The sequence below is a fragment of the Mercenaria mercenaria genome, chromosome 16 (assembly GCF_021730395.1).
Source record: "Mercenaria mercenaria strain notata chromosome 16, MADL_Memer_1, whole genome shotgun sequence".
NCBI lineage: Eukaryota > Metazoa > Mollusca > Bivalvia > Venerida > Veneridae > Mercenaria > Mercenaria mercenaria.
Genome location: NC_069376.1, coordinates 35452295 through 35465788, shown reverse-complemented (window position 1 = coordinate 35465788; position 13494 = coordinate 35452295). Strand labels below are relative to the sequence as shown.

At 32.6% G+C, this 13494-nt stretch overlaps 1 protein-coding gene across 2 annotated transcripts in view; it reads left to right on the top strand.

Annotated features, from left to right (window-relative positions):
* LOC128549622 (uncharacterized) overlaps positions 1–13494 on the top strand; it is a 45134-nt gene continuing 31640 nt past the window's right edge. Inside the window, exon 1 of one of the 2 annotated variants that reach the window (XM_053526726.1) lies at positions 1–231. The gene's annotated coding sequence lies outside the window, so the exon portion shown is untranslated. Of the gene's footprint in view, positions 232–6309; positions 6524–13494 lie in introns of those variants that run through there. The other variant, XM_053526727.1, reaches the window with a different exon arrangement.

Below are 13494 nucleotides of genomic sequence, written 5' to 3'. Positions count from 1 at the left end.
GCAATATCTGCCATATGGAGAAGTGATAGGCTTTACGAATTGACAATAAGTTTGTCTTAAGTATGTCCATAACCGCCTTTAACGGATTATCATAGTTTACAGGCTTTTGGGATTTGTAACTGATACTGCTCAGATTTGTTACAAAAGGGATATTCATAAAATACTTATCTAATATACTGAGCATTGTGACATTAAAGGTAATTCGTGCCGAAGCATAGAAAGATAAATAAGGTAAGATAACATTTTACCACTTAAGAACTCAATGACGTGGGCTAAATTAAAAAATAAATCATTTGACGACAGGTAATGACTTCATCAATTTTACCTTAAAGACTTTTATGGAGCGCCGCAACAGTCTGGTTCCACATGGCAAGTGATTTCATGTCGTTTTAAATGCTATCACACTGTCTTCTAACATGAATGTTTTATACAATGTATTGTAACATTAAACCATATTTATCTAATTTTTAACTTCTAACAAAACTATACTTAAATGTTAATATGATATTTGAATGTGAAACCATATGGTGACATTGAATGTATTTTTTTTTTAATTAATTTATTGCTTCTTCTTCCGATAGACCCTAAATGAAAATAATTCATTTATTTCATTATTCCGAAATGAACCATGACACCTGTACCCTTCAACAGGATACTCCGTTTTTTGTTTTAAAAAAAGATATAGAGACGAAAAACGATATTATATCAAAAAGATTCATTTACACTTATCAATGTATTTGGTGGAGTATGGACACGCGAGTACATCTGATGTAGAAAGATGATCGAACCCATATATTTGTTCAAAAGCCATATGTTCTTCTAAAACTGTAAATAATGACATGTATGATGGATACACTACATTTGTAAAACCTTTTTTTTCATAAACAGCACTATTTAATTTATGGAAATATGTACACTCGATATAAAAAAAATTCAAATAGACATAGTCATACGGTGCCCTTACAGAATCCTTCATATCGCATTTGTTTCAAAGTAACATATTGAAATATGTCGGTTAACACCAATCAATAATAAAATATCTGCAAAGAAGTCACTTAAGATGTAGCTAAGCTTTAAGCTAACGTTGAGCAGCAAATAGCTATCAATTTGAAATGAAACTTAATATGGACATAGATTTAACCAGAAAATTAAATCTGTAGCAAACACGACAGAGGGTGTTAGGGACACCTTTGTATGGTGGCATATTCCTGCCACGAGATAGAATATCTTAATAGTCGAAATATTTCTGTGATAATTTACCTTATTATCTCAATACGTTTTGCATAAGTGCCCACAGCTGTCATTTACCAGCTAGGCAGCTATCTCGATACTTTATAAATATAACTAAAGAAATTATCTTGACATTTCGAATTTTTCTGTAAAGTTTTTATCTCAAGCCTTAGGTTTTCTGGAAATAAAAAACATATCTAGAAACAATAATTTATAACGATAATGTTTTCAGGAAAGTTTAGAATTGTATCGTGATAGCTACTAAACAGTAAACAACTCATGACAGTTTCAAGCATTAACGCGAAAGTTTGCGCTAGAACATTTTCACAATAAAATATCTAGGAAATATCATTTTATTTAATTTTATTACTGAAATTGTTTTTTTAATGCACGAATTATCTGAAAAGTTTACAATATTACCGTTACAACTACCTTAGATATTGTTTTTCTTAGAAATATACGATGACGTCATGGAAATTATCACAGTTTCAAATGACGTAATATGAGAAAAATCATGTAGTTAAATTGCAATGTGTAAAAAAAGATGAAACTGCTTCAATGTAAGTTCAAGAAATCCAAGAAAAGCTCTAGTGTATTATTTCTGTATAGAAATGCAAAGAGAAATATTACTTCTATATGTTTAATTGGATACACAGGTGGAATAGTGAACATGGATCTATGTCTTTAAATTACCTGAGTAACTCTTTAAAGTAGTTTTGGAAACTTTATTACGGGTGCCTGATCTTAATGCAGGACCATTGATAAAAGGGATGCACTTCTGTTTACGTCCAGGGAGCATACTCCTCCGAAGAAAAGGTTTCCATTCCGTTCATTTTATTGGTATTCAGAAACATTTTTTGCAAGCTTTAAAGAACAAGCACATCATCCTTAAATAATAAATATAGAACTTCAATACCATTATCTTAATTTTCCATCAAAAATGCCATTTTCAAAGGCAGATAACACGTTTTTAATACTTGTGACCTTTTATTGCATATCTTTGTTTCTTAGATGATTGTCCTTTAATATCCAAAGTTTGAAGAAATTCTATTATTGGGAACAAATTCGCACAACTCATATACAGAGACTCTAGCGTACGCCTTTACTTTCTTGCTCTAGAAAGGGCTATTACAAGGACGCTTATCGTTTATAATACTCTGTTCCCCATTAACAAGTTTTAGCACGATTATAAATCTCTGTTGTAGGACTTTGTCTCCTTTTAATATATCTTTTGAAACTGATGTTTAGGTGTTTGTTACAATATTTCCTGCATTACTTTGTATTTCAATATTGTCAGTAGACGTATTGTAACGTTTTAATGTTAGTTTCTTACAAATTCAGCCTTCATAGACTTTCTAAAGGTGGAAACAAATCACCATTCATTTTTTTTATCATGTAATTAATTTTGACAATTTTTTTTTATTCTAAAGTTTTTTTCCTACGAAAAATCCTGATCAGATTTTCATATTAGAGTCAATGCCAACATTAATTGGCTGTACCTTCACGAAGATACAGCTAATTCCAAAAACAAAAACTTGATAAGATTTGAAGAGACACAATATATAATTCCATGTTTGGTAGTTAAATTATGGAGTTCAGCTATAACTTTGCACTGAAGCCAGATTATAATTATCTTCTTCCAAACTAACTTTGGTTTTGAGTCTGTAGGATATGATAATTATTGATATAGTTATTGTGATCGAAGCGAGCATATACATATGGGAAGATATATCATTCCTGGCATGTACTGATTTTTTGAAAGCTGAACTTTTAACATCTTTTGTTGTTTTATTCTTTAAATGTTAGTCTAAAAGTAACAGTTTGAACAAGAAGTATCAAATTGAATGCCAAACAGTTTTCCTTTTCGAAAATGATCTCGACAACAAAATAAATAAAACTTGTAAAATATTTTTCTTTTATGATGAAAAGGTGCAAAATATGGTTCTTTTATATAATACTATATAATTTATAATAATATATAATTGCATCTGGCAAAATATGTCTCAGCTGGCATTACTTTGTGAAAATAAATGATATATGGGCATAAATAGATAAGTTACTGTAATCCTTTTATGTATAGACACACTTAGCTGTCAAAATGCATTTATTATAATAATAAGTAGATGGTTTATTGATAATTCATAAGCCTCGTTATAGCTTGGTGCACTGTGAAAGAACAAAAGGTTCGTCATGATTTGGTGTTTAATATATACACTGTGCGAGAACACAAGGTTCATAATGACCTGGTAATAAACTTGACTTACGAGACATAACTTGATATTATACATATACACTTGACTTGCAAAAACACCTGCTTTATTATAACTTGATAAGCACAATGTTCTTTATGTATAGGTAAATACATGGGAGCTCGGTTCCTTTAGGTGAGAATAGCCCGAGAGCTTCAGCTATCTCATCTAACATATAAAAGTTTCCCAATTTCATTTAGAAGATCTGTGACATTGACAATCTGTTTCTTGTACCAACTGCTATTCGAGTCTGTTTTGGATCTGAATTTGTGCTTATTCCATAGAGGAGAATATAAAACTTGTTTCAGGTCAGTAATTTTAATAGATTCGCAAAGACAGTACCGACTTTCAAGAAGGATTTTGTATTCTTCCAGCTATTACCTTAGCGTTACTCGCAGAAGAAAATCATCTGGTATATAGGTAGTAGGACTGTTTACATGAACTGTTCTCTGGAGCTTTTAATTAGAATTCCATCAGCGGAGATAATGACTATAGCATTAGGTACTCTGAACTTAATGTCGGCACAATAATTACTTTTGTTTAGAAATTGATTAAATACGGAACTATAACAATTTCACTCACGTAATGATTTTCAACCGGTTTATGAGACACTAAAAACATATTACTTTCTTCGTTATTTATTTAAGTCTTTGGAAAATCAAATTTAACCAGACTAATATAATCTCACTTTCTGAATAAGTTCCCAGTTTAACAAGAGCAACATTCTTGCAAACGTTCAGTACATTCTGCAACTGCGTTGACAGGAGAAGGCATCGATATTTGCCGTTATTTCAAACACCAGCTGGAAATTTGTGCAGCGCCATCATTCATAATACAAAATAATTAACGGATCTTGTGCCTGGCAACCGGTACCAGACCAGGAAAGAAAACCGCAGAGCACGTCATGCCTAGACTACATATTGATAATGAAGAAACATAAGAGACACGTTCTGTCCTTATAACAATATGTATTGGAATGGAAAGCATTTTCTTACTGTTTTTTTTTTGTGTGAAAATGTACCGGACATATTGCTACCAAAAGGGTATAGTTCGAACATCAGTGTGACCATAAGTGTGTTGAAATAAATAGTCATGCCCTGTCTGAATTTACAGTTTTGTGGAAACTATCTTGATTTTCTTAGCGATTGTCAAGCTACTGTCAGATTAAAATTATGTTACAAGACTGTATGATGATGTACGAGTAAGAGTCTCATGTAGCATAAAGTGTACAACTGAAACCCCTTTCATATAACGACGTAATCTTCATTTTAAAGTAATATATCCGAATGATTTGTTGTTTAATAAAATTATTGTTTGGAGTTAACATCTTAAGGAACTACAATATTACGCATCTGAACTATAAACAATGATTATGTTCAAGAACAAATCACTTTTCTTTCGATTCTAACACGTTATCAATGCTTATTATATAAATCATTGAATATAGTTTTTATATTCATATTATAGTTTTGTGTGGTTTACTTTTCCAGTGCGCCGCTATGACGTTTGACGTTTTGACGTAATAAATTTGACAGCAAGCAGTGAATGTGCTGCATACATCAACAATTTTATTCTACCATAACACTGACGGCATCAATTGTTTTCTTTATTGCTGCAACAACAGGTCTGCCTGGATGGTTACTTTCATGAAAACTATTTTGACCCTCTTAACATTTTAGCTCAACAAATACTGTTCTTAACGTCAAAGGTCCAAAGGCAATTTTATATTGCTGAATTTTGCCAATAAACTTGTCAATACAGAACAGCCATGAATATGACACAATTTAGAAATATCTCTTTTGGAGATACCTGGTTGTAACTGGATTAAATCGATATTTCACAGGTATGTTGAGTATGCTTCTTCTTCTTCTTCTTCTTCTTCTTCATTCGCCCTGCACTGTCAGACCAGTAGCCTCGATGAAACTTGTGGTTTGCCGCAGATCCTCACTGCCTCCATACAGTTTCTGGTGGATCGAGGTATATATTGGCCAAGTCGAAACTCGCTCCTGGTCAAGCCTTTTACATTTTTGGAGTACATGCTCCGTAGTATGATCTTCCTCACCACATGGACAGGTTGGTGATCGTGGCAGTCTGTATTTCTTGTACATGTGAGCATTGAGCATGTTGTGTCCTGAGCGAAGTCTGACCAGCATCACTTGTTCCGACCGATCAAGGAAATGAAATGCATCTTCCTCTATCCTTGATCTCGTTAGTGCCTTGATGATGGTGACTTTCTCTTTATAGCTCACAGATGTTGTTGGATGTTCTGACTGAGCTCCTAGCTTAGACAGTTGGTCTGCCTCCTCATTACCTGTAAGTCCACAATGGGATGGAATCCACTGGAGTGCTACCTTGCAGAGGATACTCAGGCTCTGCCGAGTCTTCAGTCATTAAGACGTCCTTCATGTTGAGTATGCATCCGTTATCGAAAACATGGAAGTCCCGTGCTGTTATGTACAACGGTTTCTGTTGAAGGCAATTAAATATAGAATTTATTGAATCACCCTCCCTATACATTGACCTCCAGTATTGGTAGTTGTGACAGAAAAAAACAACGAATCCTTAGACAAGATTTATTCGTCTAGAGTAGATTATAGACAGATAACAGTTTAATGACAAATTACGAGACTTATTCAACATGACTTTCTCGTAAAAAGTCCTACTTCCAGGACTGAAATAACAAGGTTGGCGTTATTAGATATTGATAAATGGCGACACCCGACATTGTTGCAGCGTCAGATGTTATCTGTAAAACCCGATACAGTCTTAAACGTATTTCCTGTGGACATGCGCACTGTGTGTTTTCCAGAAAAGCAATATTGTCCATATGGAGCAGTGATAGGCTTTACGAATTGACAATAAGTTTGTCTGAACTATGTACATAACCGCCTTTAACGGATTATTATAGTTAATTGGCTTTGGGATTTGTAATTGGTACTACTCAGATCTTTTACAAAAGGGATATTCATAAAATACTTATCTAATTTGCTGAGAATTGTGACATTAAAGGTTATTAGTGCCGAAGCTTAGGAAGATAAGATAAGGTAAGATAACTTTTAGCATTTAAGAATTCAATGTTGTGGGCGAAATTAAAAACAAAAGAATCGTTTTACGACAGGTAATGATTTCATCAATTTTACGTTATAGACATTTTATGGAGCGCCGCTTCATGTCGTTTTTAATTGCTATCACACTGTCTTCTAACATAAAATGTTTTATACAATGTATTGTAACATTAAACCACAAATATCTATTTATCTAATTTTAAACTGCTTTAATAAAACTATACCTTAATGTTTTGTTATTTGAATGTGAAACCATATGGTAACAACTGATGTATTATTTTGTTGATTAATTTATTGCTTCTTCTTCCGATAGACTCTAAACTAAAGAAATTCATGTATTTGATAATATAATTCCAAAGTAAACCATGACAACTGGATCCTTCAACAGGTTACTCCGGTTTTCTTTTTTTTGTTTTAAAAAAGACTTAAAGTCGAAAAACGATATTATATCAAAAAAGATACATTTGCTTTTTTATTAATTGTCTTATCAAGGAATTTGGTGGAGTATGGACACGCGAGTGCATCTGATATAGAAAGGTGTTCGAACCCATATATTTGTTCAAAAACCGTATGATCGTATTAGTCTAAATAATGACATGTATGATGGATATTCTACATTTAAACACCATTGTTTTCCTTATGAAATTATATGTACTCGATATAAAATAAATTCAAAAAGACACAGTCATAAGGTGTCCGTCATGACTAAATACTGCATTTGTTACAAAGAAACATAAAATATGTCGGTTAACACCAATCATGAACGAAATATCTGCAAAGAAGTCACTTAAGAGGTAGCGAAGCTATAAGCTAACGTTGAGCAGCAAAAGCTATGAACTGGAAATAAAATTTATTATGGACATAGATTTAATCAGAAAATTAAATCTGTAACAAACACGACAAATGAAACTTAATATGGACATAGATTTAATCAGAAAATTAAATCTGTAACAAACACGACAGACAGTGCTAGGAACACCTTTGTGTGGTGGCATATTTCTGCCACAAGATAGAATATCTCAGTGATCGAAAGATTCCTGGGAATGTTATTGTGATAATTTACTTTACCATCTCGATATGTTTTGCGCAAGTGCCCACATCTGCCATTTATTAGATAGACAGCAATCTAAATACATTCAAGAAATTATCTTGATATTTTAAACTTTCCTGAAAAGTTTATAGCCTTAATTTACTGAAAATAAAAAAAAAAATATTGTGATAATGTTTTCATGAAAGTTTAGAATTGTATGAGATAGCTACTAAACAGTAAACAACTCATGACAGTTTCAAGCATTAACGCGAAAGTTTGCGCTAGAACATTTTCAAGAAATAAATAAAATATCTAGATAATATAATTTATTGCTGAAATGGTATTTTTAATGCACGAATTATCTGAAAAATTTACAATATTACCGTTATAACTACCAAGCTACCTCGTGTCAGAAATGTACCACCATACCTTTGATATTGTTTTTTCTTAGATTTATACGATGACGTCATAGAAAATATCACAGTTTCAAATGACGTAATATGAGAAAAATCATGTAATTAATTGCGATGTGTAAAAAAAGATGAAATTGCTTCAATGTTAGTTCAAGAAACCCAAGAAAAGCTCTGGAATGTTATTTCTGTATAGAAATACAAAGAGAAATATTACTTCCTTATGTTTAATTGGATACATAGGTGGAATAGTGAACATAGATCTATGTCTTTAAATTACCTGAGTAACTCTTTAAAGTGTTGGAAACTTTATTACGGGTGCCTGATCTTAATGCAGGACCTTTGATAAAAGGGAGGCACTTCTGTTTACGTTCAGTGGGCATGCTCCTTTGAAGAAAAGGTTTCTTTGCGAGGGCTCCATTCAATTAATTTTATTGCTATTCAGAAGCTTTAAAGAAAAGACAGATCATCCTTAAACAATGAATATAGAAATTCAATAACATTATCTTAAATTCCCCCAAAATGCCGTTTTCAAGGGCAGATAACACGTTTTCAATACTTGTGACCTATGACATTTATTGCATATCTTTGTTTCTTAGATGATTTCCTTTAATATCCAAAGTTTGAAGAAATTCTATTATTGGGAACAAATTCGCGCAACTCATATACAGAGACTCAAGCGTACGCCTTTACTTTCTTGCTCTAGAAAAGGACTATTACTAGGCCGTTTATCGTTTATAATACTTTATTCACCATTAACAAGTTTTAGCACGATTATAAATCTCTGTTGTAGGATTTTGCCTCCTTTTAATATATCTTTTGAAACTGATGTTTAGGTGTTTGTTACAATATTTCCTGCATTACTTTGTATTTCAATATTGTCAGTAGACGTATTGTAACTTTAATGTTAGTTTCTTACAAATTCAGCCTTCATAGAATTTCTAAAGGTCGAAATAAATCGCCATTCTTTTTTTTTCAAATCATGTAATTAATTTTGACTATTTATTTTTTATTCTAAAGTTTTTTCCTACGAAATTCCCTGATCAGATTTTCATATTAGAGTCAATGCCAACATTAATTGGCTGTACCTTCACGAAGATACAGCTAATTCCAAAAATAAGAACTTGATAAGATTTGAAGAGACACAATATATAATTCCATGTTTGGTAGTTAAATTATGGAGTTCAACTATAACTTTGCACTGAAGCCAGATTATAATTATCTTCTTCCAAACTGACTTTGGTTTTGAGTCTGTAGGATATGATAATTATTGTTATAGTTATTGTGATCGAAGCGAGCATATACATATGGGAAGATATATCATTCCTGGCATGTATTGATTTTTTGAAAGCTGAACTTTTAACATCTTTTTTTTTTATTCTTTAAATGTTAGTCTAAAAGTAACAAAGTTTGAACAAGAAGTATCAAATTGAATGCCAAACAGTTTTCCTTTTCGAAAATAATCCCGACAACAAAATAAATAAAACCTCTAAAATATTTTTCTTTTATGATGAAAAGGTGCAAAATATGGTTCTTTTATATAATAATATATAATTGCACCAGGCAAAATATGTCTCAGTTGGCATTACTTTGTGAAAATAAATGATATATGGGCATAAATAGATAAGTTACTGTAATCCTATTATGTATAGACCCACTTAGTTGTCAAAATGCATTTAAGTATATGGTTTATTGATAATTCATAAGCCTCGTTATAGCTTGGTGCACTGTGAAAGAACAAAAGGTTCGTCATGATTTGGTGTTTAATATATACACTGTGCGAGAACACAAGGTTCATAATGACCTGGTAATAAACTTGACTTACGAGACATAACTTGATATTATACATATACACTTGACTTGCAAAAACACCAGCTTTATTATAACTTGGCATTTCATAAGCACAATGTTCTTTATGTATATGTTAATATATGGGAGAGCGGTGCCTTTCGGTGAGAATAGCCCGAGAGCTTCAGCTATCTCATCTAACATATAAAAGTTTCCCATTTTCATTTAGAAGATCTGTGACATTGACAATCTGTTTCTTGTACCAACTGCTATTCGTGTCTGTTTTGGATCTGAATTTGTGCTTATTCCATAGAGGAGAATATAAAACTTGTTTCAGGTCAGTAATTTTAATAGATTCGCAGAGACAGTACCGACTTTCAAGAACAAAAGGGATTTTGTATTCTTCCAGCTATTACATTAGCGTTACTCGCAGAATAAAATCATCTGGTATATAGGTAGTAGAGCTGTTTACATTGAACTGTTCTGTGGAGCTTTTAATTAGGATTTCATCAGCGGAGCTAATGCCTATGTCGTTAGGTACTCAGGATTTTAATGTCGGCACAATAATTACTTTTTTGTTTTAGAAATTGATTAAATACGGAACACTGACAATTTCACTCACGTAATGATTTTCAACCGTTTTATGAGACACTAAAAAGTATATTACTCTCTTCGTTATTCATTTTAGTCTTTGGAAAATTAAATTTAACCAGACTAATATAATTCCACTCTCTGAATACCTTCCCACTTTAACAAGAGCAACAATCGTGCATTCTGCAACTGCGTTTAACTGACAAGGAGAAGGCATCGATATTTGCCGTTATCTCGAACACCAGCTGGAAATTTGTGCAGCGCCATCATTCCTAATACAAAATAATTAACGGATCTTGTGCCTGGCAACCGGTACCAGACCAGGAAAAAAACCACAGCAGAACACGTCATACCTAGACTATATATAAATAACGTAGAAACATAAGAGACACGTTCTCTCCTTATAACAATATGTATAGGAATGGAAAGCATTTTCTTTCTGGTTTTTGTGCAAATGCGCCGGTACGGACATGTTGCTACCAAACGTATATACACGTAGTTCGAACAGCAGTAGACAAGTGTGTTAAAATAAATAGTCATGTCCTGTCTGAACTTACATTTTTGTAAAACTATCTTGAAACCTTTAGCGATTGTCAAGCTACTGTAAGATTAAAAAAAATGTTACAAGACAGAATGATGATGCACTAGTAAGAGTCTCATGTAGCATAAAGTATACAAAAGAAACCCCTGTCATATGACGACGTAATCGTCATTTAAAAAATGATACATCCCAATGATTTGTTGAATAAAATGATTGTTTGGAGTTGAGATCTTAAGGAACTATGATACTACGCATCTGAACTATAAACAATGATGATGTTCAAGAGCAAATTACTATTCTTTCGATTCAAACACGTTATCAAGGATTATTATATAAATCATTGATTATAACCATCATATAGCTTTGTGTGCTTTTTCAAGTGCGCCGCTATGACGATTGACGGTTTTTTTTGACGTAATAATTTTGACAAGCAAGCAGGAATATGTTGCATATGTTTCGGTCTTCTTTACTTAATAGGAAAATAAATCTGGCTCGTGTTAGAATGTCATTTAAAACAACATTTCTAGCAGTATACATGTACTGTTTCATTAAGTTTTGTTTAAACATTATACATGTGTGTTTCATTAATTAGGTGTATTTTTTAAGAACATCAATGGCAGAAAATGAAATTGTGATATTTGATTTAAACAATTAAGAAAAAAACATGACTTTGGTTTAGTGTCAAAATGTGAGCTCGATAGTTATCACCTTATATCAGTTTCATAATTTTTGTATCAGTTTTACTATGATTAAAAAAAAAAAAAGACTGAACTTGATCCAAAGTATGGCAAAGACTTCTGAAATAGTATCATACATACAAATATATTAAAACGCATCTGTATTGTATGGAAAAATATAAATATACCTACCATTTATAGACATATATAAATATCTGGAACACATGTTACTACCGAATCAATATTAATATATATCAATTATACATCTTTGAATATGATTAACAAAGAGATAATAAAATATTATACGACTCTGAGCGAAGTTGAAGTCGTTGTCATTTATCATTTGTTTCAACGTAAAGGGAATAAGTTTTACCAGTATCACAAATGAAAAGAAAGACATGTATAGATTTTAGTCATATGTTGACATATTGCTGCAACAGACATTTGGTTAATTTCGGATTTTGTTATTGAAAAAAAAAACAACACAAAACAACAACAACAACAGAAATTCTTAAGGCTTCACATTTTGAAAATGAAGAACTATTTCTTCTTTAAATGGCGATAGCGATGATATTAACTCCTAACTATGTTGCAATATATTTGTGTTTTTTATAAGTATCTATTTTTTTCAGTAATATAGTTATCATAATAATACAATAGTTAAGTTATTTGTGTTGTTAAGTCTGCATGTGACCTACTGAAATGTAGTGAAAATTGCCATTTTTGAGAACTATGAACAATTTCCTCGAATGTCATGCATTCATATTTACAGCTTTAGGAATGCTCGGTTTTCCTCAACTGTTTTAAACCAATTTTAAATATAGACAAGGAAGATCTTAATAAATTGGTTAGTTTTACTCTATTTGTAGAAGAATCACTCTTCACTCTAATATTTCAATGATTTACTGTCAAAAACATAACTTCCGATAATAGAGAGGTGCAATTCTTAACTTGTACAGGCACGAAAATCCAGAACATTGCGAGATATTTACTAAACATAATCTTATATATGTATATACGTTCCACTGTATCTGTAGAAATATACTTACCCGTTGTAAACGAATATAAGTTACCGGACAGTGTTAGAATACGTTCACTGGTATGTTTAGGGATTTATTTTACATTGTTTCAGAAATAATTCGCCCTCCACTCTAATTCCTTTGGTGAAGTTTGAAGTTACTTGCGGAGAACAGGTTAAGACAGGTTAGGTTAACTGCTCGCCGTTTCATAACTGAAATATTGTTGAAAAACGCGCTAAACCAAAAACAAGCAAACCAATTGAAAAAAATTTAACACCGCGGGTTATCCAACAAGACAAAAATGAAAATGTGGATAGTGAATATTTGTTTTTCTTAAATCTGAAGATCGCTTTCGCTACTTTTTTTATGCCCCCGAAGGGAGGCATATAGTTTTTGAACCGTCTGTCTGTCTGTCGGTCTGTCAGTCTGTCGGTCTGTATGCAATTTTCGTGTCCGGTCCATATCTTTGTCATCGATGGATGGATTTTCAAATAACTTGGCATGAATGTGTACCACAGTAAGACGACGTGCAGTGCGCAAGACCCAGGTCCGTAGCTCAAAGGTCAAGGTCACACTTAGACGTTAAAGGATAGTGCATTGATGGGCGTGTCCGGTCCATATCTTTGTCATCGATGGATGGATTTTCAAATAACTTGGCATGAATGTGTACCACAGTAAGACGACGTGCAGTGCGCAAGCCCCAGGTCCATAGCTTAAAGGTCAAGGTCACACTTAGACGTTAAAGGATAGTGCATTGATGGGCGTGTCCGGTCCATATCTTTGTCATCGATGGATGGATTTTCAAATAACTTGGCATAAATGTGTACCACAGTAAGCCGACCTGTCATGTGCAAGACCCAGGTTCGTAGCTCAAAGGTCAAGGTCACACGTAGA